The sequence below is a fragment of the Ursus maritimus genome (assembly GCF_017311325.1).
Source record: "Ursus maritimus isolate PB19 chromosome X unlocalized genomic scaffold, ASM1731132v1 scaffold_X1, whole genome shotgun sequence".
Lineage (NCBI taxonomy): Eukaryota > Metazoa > Chordata > Mammalia > Carnivora > Ursidae > Ursus > Ursus maritimus.
This window is the reverse complement of record NW_024423319.1, coordinates 107,134,699-107,145,437: the sequence shown is the minus strand read 5'-3', so window position 1 is coordinate 107,145,437 and position 10,739 is coordinate 107,134,699.

The window sequence follows — 10,739 nt, the reverse complement described above, 5'->3', positions numbered from 1 at the left end:
GTATGGTAGCCACTAGCCACATGTGGCTACTGAGCACTTGAAAGGCTAGTGAGAGAACCTGAAGTTTTTTGGTTTTTGGTTTTTGGTTTTTTTGATATCAGGCATGTGCCTCTCACCATAAATGATTTATTTATTTATTTATTTTTATTCAAATATAATTAACATACAGTGTTATATTAGTTACAGGTGTACAATATGCTTCGGCAATTCTGTACATTTCTCAGCAATCATCATGGTAAGTGTCCTCTTAGTCCCCTTTATTTCATCCATCGCCCCACCCACCTCTCCTCTGGCAACCACCAGTTTCTTCTCTGTAGTTAACAGTCTGGGGTTTTGTTTGTTGGTTGGTTTGGTTTTGGTTTTGGTTTGTCTCTTTTTTTTCTTTGTTCATTTGTTTTGTTTCTTAAATTCCACATATGAATGAAATTATATGTTGTCTTTCTCTGATTGACTTACTTCACTCAGAATTATACCCTCTAGATCCATCCATGGTGTTACACATGGCAAGATTTCATTTTTTTTTTAAGATTTTATTTATTCATTTGACAGAGAAAGAGAGAGCACAAGCAAAGGGAGTGGCAGGCCGAGGGAGAGGGAGAAGCAGGCTCCCTGTGGAGCCTGACTAGGGGTTTGATCCCAGGACCCTGAGATCATGACCTGGGCCAAAATCAGATGCTTAACCAACTGAGCCACCCAGGCATCCCTTCTTAGCTTTTCTTATGGTGTGTTCAGGAAATTTTTTAAATTTTATTTTAAAATTGATATGGTGTAAAAAAAAAGTTTTTCCATTAAGCTCAACTGTATTGTTTAGGTAGGACTACATTTCACTTTAAGTATAGCAACTCGTACATACTGCTGCACTGTATGCCTGGGTTGAGTACACGAGTCATCTCCAATATTACACATAAACACATTATCACTGTAGTTAGTATCAAAGGTTGATTCAATTCAATAATTCAGTAAATTTCTATTTCTAATTTAACACTGAAATGTGTTTACTTGAAACTTTTGTACAGATTGTACCATTTACAGGCATACCTATGTGAATCATAATTTGTAACTAAACTGAATTTTTCTTTTTTAGAGAGAGGGGAGAGGAAGGGCAAAGGGAGAGGGAGACAGAGAATCTTAAGCAGGCTCCACACCTAGCCTGGGAGCCTGATGAGGGGCTCAATCTCACAACCTCAAGATCATGACCTGAGCTGAAATCAAGACTTGGACACTTAACCGACTGAGCCACACAGGTACCCCTAAACTGAAATACTTCTTGTGCTTTAAATTATAATAGAATTAAACTATTTTAAAAATAAGAAATAAGAATGGACTAATTTTTAAGTTTAAAATGAAGGCATACTACTGAGGCAGAATTGAGTGGAGATCCAGATACTAGTATTGTGCCAGAAGAAGGAAAAAAGAGAGATTAGAAGTATGTTATAAGTGTCATATAATTTGCTGCAGCCGACCAAAAGAGAAAAGCTGTTTGTTGTGTAAAAATTGAATAAAGGGGCGCCTGGGTGGCACAGCGGTTAAGCGCCTGCCTTCGGCTCAGGGCGTGATCCTGGCGTTATGGGATCGAGCCCCACATCAGGCTCCTCCGCTATGAGCCTGCTTCTTCCTCTCCCACTCCCCCTGCTTGTGTTCCCTCTCTCGCTGGCTGTCTCTCTCTCTGTCGAATAAATAAATAAAATCTTTAAAAAAAAATTGAATAAAGATACTAAAGTAGACAATTAATAAGGGACGTTTTTGGCAGATACAGAGTGAATTTGATGAGAGTAGTCAAGAAAAAAGTCAGTAAAATTAGTTGTTTGCATTCAAAATTGAATGTTTCAAAATTGATAATTGAAAATTGTTTCAAAAATGATAACAGGTTCTCAACTTGCAACTTTGGCCAGCTTGATAGTAGCTTGAATTTCTGCGCCCAAAAGCAAACCAGTTTCAGATTGCTTAGTTCTCTCAAACAAACTACGAAATGCGTCATGGATACAGTTGTTAAAACTGTTCAGCATATACATGCAAATGCTGTGACTCATCACCAGTGGTTATGGAACCGTTGAAAGAAAGAAGTAGACAATGATTTTAATGATCTTGTGCTTGTTGCCAATGCACTTTGTTTGAGCCACAAAAAGTTTTAAGAAGTTTTATTGTGCTGTTGACTGCAATTCAAGATTTTCTTGAAACAAAAAGAATGCTTGCTAAATATTAATTAATTTTAAAAATGACATTGTGATTTACATGTTTTCTCATGTATAAGTTTGAAGTTCCAAGGAAAAGAAAAGCTTATTTGTGATTTAACTAGACAGATATAAGAATTTATGTTAAAATTGATACTTCTCACGATTCAAATCAGTACTAATAATATTATACCTTTTTGTAACATGAATCAACATGGGGAAGATTTCAGTTGTAATGGTGTTATGTACATCGGTTGTAAAAGCTAAGAAAAAAACTGAAGAATGCTTTGTTTATATTGATAAATTTAGCATTCCTTTTCAAATAGCATAACAGCCCTTTGAAACTAATACTGAGTTGACACAAATTAATGAATTTACATAGCTTGGACAGACATAGTTTTGAAACTGACATCCCTTTTGCTTCAAAGTCAAATAATTTCTTCCAAAAAATTGACTAGTTTTGTAAATGTGGATATAAATATTAAAGGAAAATGATTTTTGGTATTCAATTTAGTTACTGGAAAATTTTTAGGTATGTTAAAACAAGTTGGTTTTATGAATTAACTTTTTTCAACTGTAAATTGTATGAAATCTAAATGTAAATTAAATACTTCTCTTGCAAACATAGCATGCAAAGATGTCCTGTAAGGGTAAAATACACACTGAATTTCAGAGACTTAAGGTAAAAAAGAGAATCTAAAATATCTCATTAAGGGGCGCCTGCGGGGCTCAGTTGGTTAAGCAGCTGCCTTCTGTCTCAGTGGGATCTCAAGCTCCACATCGGGCTCCCTGCTCAGTGGGGTACCTGCTTCTCCCTCTCCCACTCCCCCTACTTGTGCGCTCACTGTGTCTCTCTCTCTCTCTCTCTGTCAAATAAATAAATAAATAAAATCTTTTAAAAAATAAAATAAAATATCTCATTAATAATTTTGCTGGGGAGCCTGGCTGGCCCAGTCAGTAGAGCACGAGACTCTTAATCTCGAGATTGCAAATTCAAGCCCCACACTGGGTGCAGAGATTACCTAAAATTTTTTTTCTTAATTAAAAACAATAATTTTTTTACACACTGAAAGAATAATATTTTGAATATATTGGGTAAAATAATATGCATTATTAGCATCAATTTCTCCAGTTTCTTTTTATTTCCTTTTTTAATGTGGCTGCTGGAAAATTTTAAATTGCCTGTGTGGCTCCCCTGGACTGTACTGCCCTGCATCAGGTAACATAGGTGTCCTTATTTCACAGTAGTCTAGTATGACATTGAAAGAGCATGGAATAATCTTTTTATTATTTGATAAGTAATCTTATTATCAAATTTTGGATAATTTTTCTTAACATTACTGGCTCATGAAAGACCATGAGGTAGCTGAGACAAAGGCTAAGACCAGGTTGTGGTGTATCTTTAAACTATAGGTAGCTCTGGATCTTTTTTCTGTAGGCATTTAGCAGCCATCGACAGGTTTTAGCAAGAGGGTTCCTGTATCATTAGATTTATATTCTGGAAAGATAACAATTGAAGCCAGTGGAGCATGAATTGCAGGGACCCACTTATTACTGTGCAAGTTAGTAAGAATAAAGGCCTGAATTTAGGTAATGGCCCCGCTTAGGCCTCCACACTCAGCCTAGAGTCTGCTTGAGGATTCTCTCCTTCTTCCTCTGCCCCTCCCCCTGTGTGCTCTCGCTGTTCTCTAAAATAAATAAATAAATCTTAAAAAAAAAAAAAAAGATTTGATGTTTGGTGGAGTGGGAAGTGAAGGGAAAGACTCAAGAATGAGTCCAAAGTTTCTAATGTGGTCAGCTCAGTGGATGGTGCCACAGTCTGTTTTTATTTTCCATTTACATGTTATATCTTTGGTTTGGGATTATGTGACAAAGATCGTGTTGGGGAGAAGGTAAAATGTGCAGTTTGGTCATTTGTCTTTGACTCTGTAGGGGTAAACATAACCAGAGACAAGTGCAAAGCTCGGGAAGAGGGGGGAGCCAGGGGCAGAGATCTAGGACTCTTCTGTATATAGGTGGCTAGAATTGTAGTAGTAGATGTGATCACCTGGAGAAAGAAGTTCTCCACCTTTGCTGCACTTTACGATCCCTTGTAGGGGTTGAAAAACCCCAATGCCCAGGCCGTACCACTGACCAATCAAATCAGGGATGAAGACCCAGTCATGACCATTTTTTTAAAGCTTCCCAGGTGATTCTAGTATGCAGCCAGGTTCGAGAACCATTGGTACATTGTAAGAAGAGAAGACATGCCAAGGACAGAACCCTGCAGAAGCTCAGCATTTAGAGAGAAAACAGAGAGGAACCTATGAAGAAGTTAGTGAAGGAGCTGTCAAGTCAAAGAAGTAGCAGGAGCCCAACGATAGTGAAGTCATAGCAGCCACAGGAAAAAGAGGTTTCAAAGGTATAAAAGAGCGCAAAGAAAGATCGAGTAACAAAAGAACCAAAAAAGAGTGAACAAAGATTGCCACATGTGGTGAGAGTCCAGCGTTGGGGGTAGAAGAACACACACACACGCACACTTACACATATGCATGTGTATGTGTGTGTGTACCAGTCAGCACCAATGTGAGGTTTTCCTCGTTATCCTGAGCAACAAATGGAAAGGACAGGAGGAGGCCAGAAGCTGGATTGATCCAGTGTTGGGAGTGCACAGGGACAAAGAACTAGGGCTTGAGGGGTTGAGGATGTGAGGACCAACCATAGGGAGGGAATGAAGACGAGGTGAGTGAAGGAGGGAGGAAGAAATAGTGTGGGGTCCAGGGACTGAGGGTCCTGGTGTGATCAGAGATCAGGGACAGCACACGTATCTGAGTGGCCCTTGGTGGGCACCTAGAGCAGCCTCCTCCTCCACCCCGCCCCAGGGATCCAGAATTACTGGAGCTCAGGTGATCAAGGAACTGACAACAGGGCGTTGGCCGAAATCTTCCACCCAGAAGCCCAGCTCCACCCAGGATGAGGCAGGCATTGAATTAAGGTCACACAGGTGTCAAAGTTGGCAGTGAAGGTAAGCTGAGACCTGGAGGCCTAATAGAGTGGCTGGACAAGGCACGAACCTACTGGGGATCTTTATTAAATCTGTGAACAATGGGCTGAAAGTATCAAAAAGGAGACCTTCCTGTTTTCCTCAACCCTGCACTTTAAGAGGCAGACTGTTCCCTTAAGGCAAGATTGCCTGTTAGCAAGAGATTCGAGCGCGTCTTAGACCCTGCTATGTCATCTACACTTCAGGAGCCTTTTCCTTCTTCTTTCTAACACTTTTATGTTTTCTATGCACTCACTGTTTTTGATAACTTTATTTTTTTAAAGAGTTATTTATTTATTTTAGAGTTGGGGGGAGGGGCAGAGCAAGAGGGAGAGAACCTTCAAGCTGACTCCCCACTGAGCAGGGAGCCGGACTCGGGGCTCAATCCCAGGAACCTGAGATCATGACCTGAGCTGAAACCAAGAGCCAGGGCTTAACCAACTGAGACACCCAGACACCCCTTTGGTAATCTTATTTGGTAATTATTTTGTTTTATTTTAAAGACTTTATTTGAAAGAGAGAGAGAGCACACGCATACACGTGCATGAGTAGGGGGGAGGGGCAGAGGGAGAGAGAAGGAGGAGCTGACTCCCCGCTGAGCAGGGAGCCTAACGTGGGGTCCATTCCAGGACCCTGGGATGACAACCAACCCGAGCCAGAAGCAGACTCAACTGACTGAGCCATCCAGGCACCCCTGATAATAATTTTAAATGCACACACAGAAAAGTTGCGAAAAGAGTGCAAGGAGCTCTTGTTTATCTTTACCCAGTTTCAACCATCATTGACATTTTATCCCATTGGCTTTATTGTCTCCCTCTCTCTCCCTGCACGTATATATGCATATACATATTTATACATGCATCTATAATTTTTTTCCAAACCATGAGTTAGTTGGAGACATTATGCCCCTTTACCCAAAATGCCTCAGGGTGTAATTCCTAAGAACAAGGGCATTCGGTTATGCAACCACAGTACACTGATCAAAGTCAGGAAATTTAACGTTGCTACAAAGCGATTGTTCAATCCACAGTCCCTGTTCCACTTCGGTCATTTGTCCCAATAATGTCTCCTATAGCTATTTTCCTTTCCTGGTCCAGGATCCAATTCAGAATCACACGTTGTGATTTAATTATCATATCTTCTTAGTTCCTTTTCATCTGGAACAGTTCCTCCGCTTTTCATTGTATTTCTTGACCTTGACATTTTTTGAAGAACATGGGCCATTCATTTTGTGGAGGTTCCCTTAGTTTGAGCTGGTCTGATGGTTCTTCATGATTAGATTCAGGTTATGCATTTTTGGCAAGAAGACCACAGATGGGACGTTGGGTGCTTCTCAGTTTCTCGCAGTGGGAGGCACATGAGGTCAGTCTGGCCCAATCATCAATCTTACCTTTGCTTTGTAACAGCAATGGAATGTTCTTTTAGCTTTATTTTTCCCATTTGGCAGACATCTTGCATTGCAGTACAATTTTCTTTTTTGCACAAGCATGATAATGCAAAGTTTCTGAACTATTTTTAATTAATTGCAAATAACCAAAATGCAATAAACTGGTGTTTTTAAAGGAAGCATGTTTAAAATAATATATGTTAATTTTTACTTGTGGAGTTTTAATGTCAACTGGTATACGTAGATTGAAACAAAATCTATTTCAGACAAAAATGAGAAAACTACGTATTTGTAAATAATTTTGAAAATATGCAAGTTAAGATTAAGAAAAAAACTTCCTGACACAATGAACTTATGTTTTAAATAGTAATATCAGTATATCCTTAAAGTGCAAGACTTTTATGATTAACATGTTGATGTGCCAGGCAATATAGTATGAAAGCAGAGGAAACTTACGGCTTAGTGGGGAGGAGTGAAGTATCGTTTGCAGTGTGGATCTTAACAGTAATTGCTGCAGAAGGATTTTAGGTAGATTCTCAGAGCCTGACAGAGGGGAGTCATGGGACTAGTTGTGCCAAGGGGAAGAAGATGAAAACGGAGCCAAAGAAGATTTTAAAATAAGAGCTGTGTCAACATGCATAAATTCACTTGCTTTGAAGAAGCTGCAATGGGATCCAGGAACAGGAAAAGGAATGTTTATTGTTTTGCCTTTGCATGCCACAATGTAATCTCTCTTTTTCTTCTCCCTTTCCTTAAAACAACAATTGTCTGCATGTAGAATGAGTATATTTTAAATGGACCATTCAGTGCTTTTATGGTGCTTTCATTTCTTAGTACTGAGGGACGGCAACATGATAGAGGAGAAATTCTCCTGACTTTGGACTCCGACTGATCCACATTCCAAACCTCACTCTGCCACAGACTGACATGTGACCTTGAGCATGTCACTTGGCCTCAGTGTCTATGTCTTTAAAGATTTTATTTTTAAGTAATCTCTACACCCAACGTGGTGCTCGAACTTACAACCCCGAGATCAAGAGTTGCATGCTCTACTGACTGAGCCAGCCAGGCGCCCCACTATGTCTTTAAACAGGGAATAAATTTTGCTGGATTGGAAGGATTAGAAACGACATATTTTATGAATACTGTGGCCCATAGTGAACAACATTCAATAATGGAAGTTGGACATAAGAGCAATAAAGTTTATTTTTTTGTTTTTTTTTTAAGAGTATTTTAATTTGATTTTATTTTTTCTTAAAGATTTTATTTACTTGACAGAGAGAGAGGGAGAGCACAAGCAGGAGGAAGACAGAGGCAGAGGGAGAGGAAGATCCCAGGACTCTGGGATCACGACCTGAGCCAAAGGCAGATGCTAAACCCACTGAACCACCCAGGCACCCAAGGGCGATATAGTTTAAAGAAAAGAGCCCTGGCCTGGAAACTGGGGCACCAGGATCCTGGTCCCTGAGCCTTCATTTCACCACCAAGCACCTGACCTTGGGCTTGTCACTCAAACTTTCTGGATTTTAGTCCCAGTAAAGGAGTGTTGGTTGAAGAGAAACACAGGTCAAGTACGAGGGACACTAGCATGCTGCCACTAATGCAGGGTGGAAAGTTCTTCATTGGAGAGCTGACTGTTGCGCTGTGGGAACCCAGTTTTGCAAGTGAGCGGGCTGTGGCTGGCACTCGATCTGGGCCTCAAATGCTCACATGTGGGCTTCTCCACTGGACAAAAGAGGTGTTTCAGGTGAGGACAAAGACCCAAAGTTCCAGTAGGTGAAAGGGCAAAGCCCAAGGGCACCTGGGTGGCTCAGTTGGTTAAGCGTCTGACTCTAGATCTCTGCTCAGGTCTTCGTTTCAGGGTTGTGAGTTCAAGTACCACACTGGGCTCAAGATGGGCATGGAGCTACTTTAAAAAAGTGGGGGGGAAGGGGCTGCCATGCTGCAAAATGGCAGCTCCACTCCAATCCCGCTGCAATCGGCTTCTGGGACTACCTCTGACTGTTGAGTTATATCAAATACATTTTAAGACAAGTGGCCCCTCTGTGGGCTTTGGAAATCTTTTAGCTCTGCCGCAGGCAAATGGCAGCTGGAATGGGAGTGCTCTGTAAATTCCCAGGCGCTCACCATTTGGACGGGGCAAAGGAAACTACCAGGTAAACGTTACTCTTAGCTCATTAGTAATTAGTAACTAATCCTTCTATGGGGCTTTTTACACAGTAGGCACTGTTCTAAGTGCCGTACTTCTATGAATTCACTTAATGCTCAGCACAACTGTATATGAAAGAGGTGCTGTTACCATGTGCACTTCACAGAAAGATGAGAGCATTTGTCAAAGGTCACCTGCAAGCTAGTGGAAGAATCAAGGTTAGGATCCGGGCTGGCTGACAAAGGCCCTGACCCTAACTATTCCATGAACTGCCTCTCTAGGGACTTTAGGCACTAAGGAATCATTCTTACAGAAAAATATATATTTAAGTAGCAGTAATAGTTGAACATTTAGTCACATCTTCAAGTACAGCTGTAGCAGATGCTGTGTTCAGACAAGAAGCCAGGCTTTCCTTTTTGGACCCAAATACACTCTATTATTTTCTTTGGTAATACTTTTGATTATGTCATTATTTGGGCATAGGCATTTAAGTAATGCATTGCAATAATTAAGTCTCCCCTCCCGCTGATGCCGTTTTTTGCTGGAAGTGAGAGAAAAGGAGGAAATGGAATGGGTTGGACAGCATTTCACGTCGGGGCTTGGTGTCAAGTGGAGGTTTTCTCTCTCTTTGTCTCTCTCTCTCTCTCTTTTTTTTACTTAAGTCATCTCTACTCCCAGCATGGGGCTCAAACTCATAACCCCAAGATCAAGAGTCACAAGCTCTTCCAACTGAGCCAGTCAGGTGCCCCTCTCGTGGAGGTTCTCTTAAAAAGGCTGGCCCAGTGTGTCTTCTTGGGGCTGTGTGACAGAGCCTTGGGTTGGCAGTCTTCCCTCTAAGCCAGGCTTTCTCAAATTGGAGGAACCCTCTGGGGGTGTTTGGACACATCTCAGGGCACGGTGAGTCTCCGGGGGTCAAGAAAGTGGTTGCAGGGTGACAGCAAGAAGTAACTGTGTCTTTGTGTTCTACATGCTAGTTCTAAAAAGGTCAGCAGAGGGGCGCTTGGGTGGCTCAGTGGCTTAAGTGTCTGCCTGTGGTTCAGGTCATGATCCTGGGGTCCTGGGATTGAGCCCCGCATCAGGGGTGGGGGGAGATTGCTTCTCCCTCTCCCTCTGCTGCTCCCCTACTTCTGCTCTCTTGCTTTCTCTCTCAAATAAATAAAATCTTTAAAAAAAGAAAAAAGGATGTGTTTAAAAAATAAATAAAAAGGGGTGCGTGGGTGGCTTGGTCAGTTAAGTGTCCACTTTCTGCTCAGGTCATGATCCCAGGGTCCCCCACATCAGGCTACCTGCTCCGTGGGGAGTCTGCTTCTCTCCCTCTCTGCCTGCTGCTCCCCTTGCTTGTGCTCGCTCTCTCTCTGTCAAATAAATAGATAAAATCTTTAAAAATTTAATAATTAATTAATTAAAAATAAATGAATAAATAAAAAATAAAAGGGTCAGCAGGGACATAAATAAGGATTATGGCTGACACCCAGAATGCTGGCTTGAAATCTCTTGAGGAAAACATACTGTGTCATTTACTTTTCTTAAATAATTATTCAGAGAGTTCTACCAACAAACATTTGGAGGCTCCTGAATGGGCTGTGGGCTGCCTGGCATGCTGGGGGTTGGGAATATGAGTCAAATGATGGGGAACAGGGCGGGAAAATCGCACGGGTTGTCTGTCATCCTCATCTCCCTTCTCCAGCATCTGAACTCGGAGAGCCTGGTCTCTGTTGGGAGTCCTTTCGGGTGTCAAGCATGAAGTTCTGTTCCTCAGTTCATTTCAGAGACACAGATGTTGAAGGCCTACTGTGTGCAGGCACCGTGCCAGGCACTGGGAGCATAGAGGTGAAAAATCAGACGTCCCGAAGGAGCATGGTGCCAAAAGTAGACCGTGCCATAATAATGATATCAACAGGGGCGCCTGGGTGGCTCAGGTGGTTAAGTGACTACCTTTGGCTCAGATCATGATCCCAGGGTCCTGGGATTGAGCCCCACATCGGGCTCCCTGCTCAGCCTGCTTCTCGC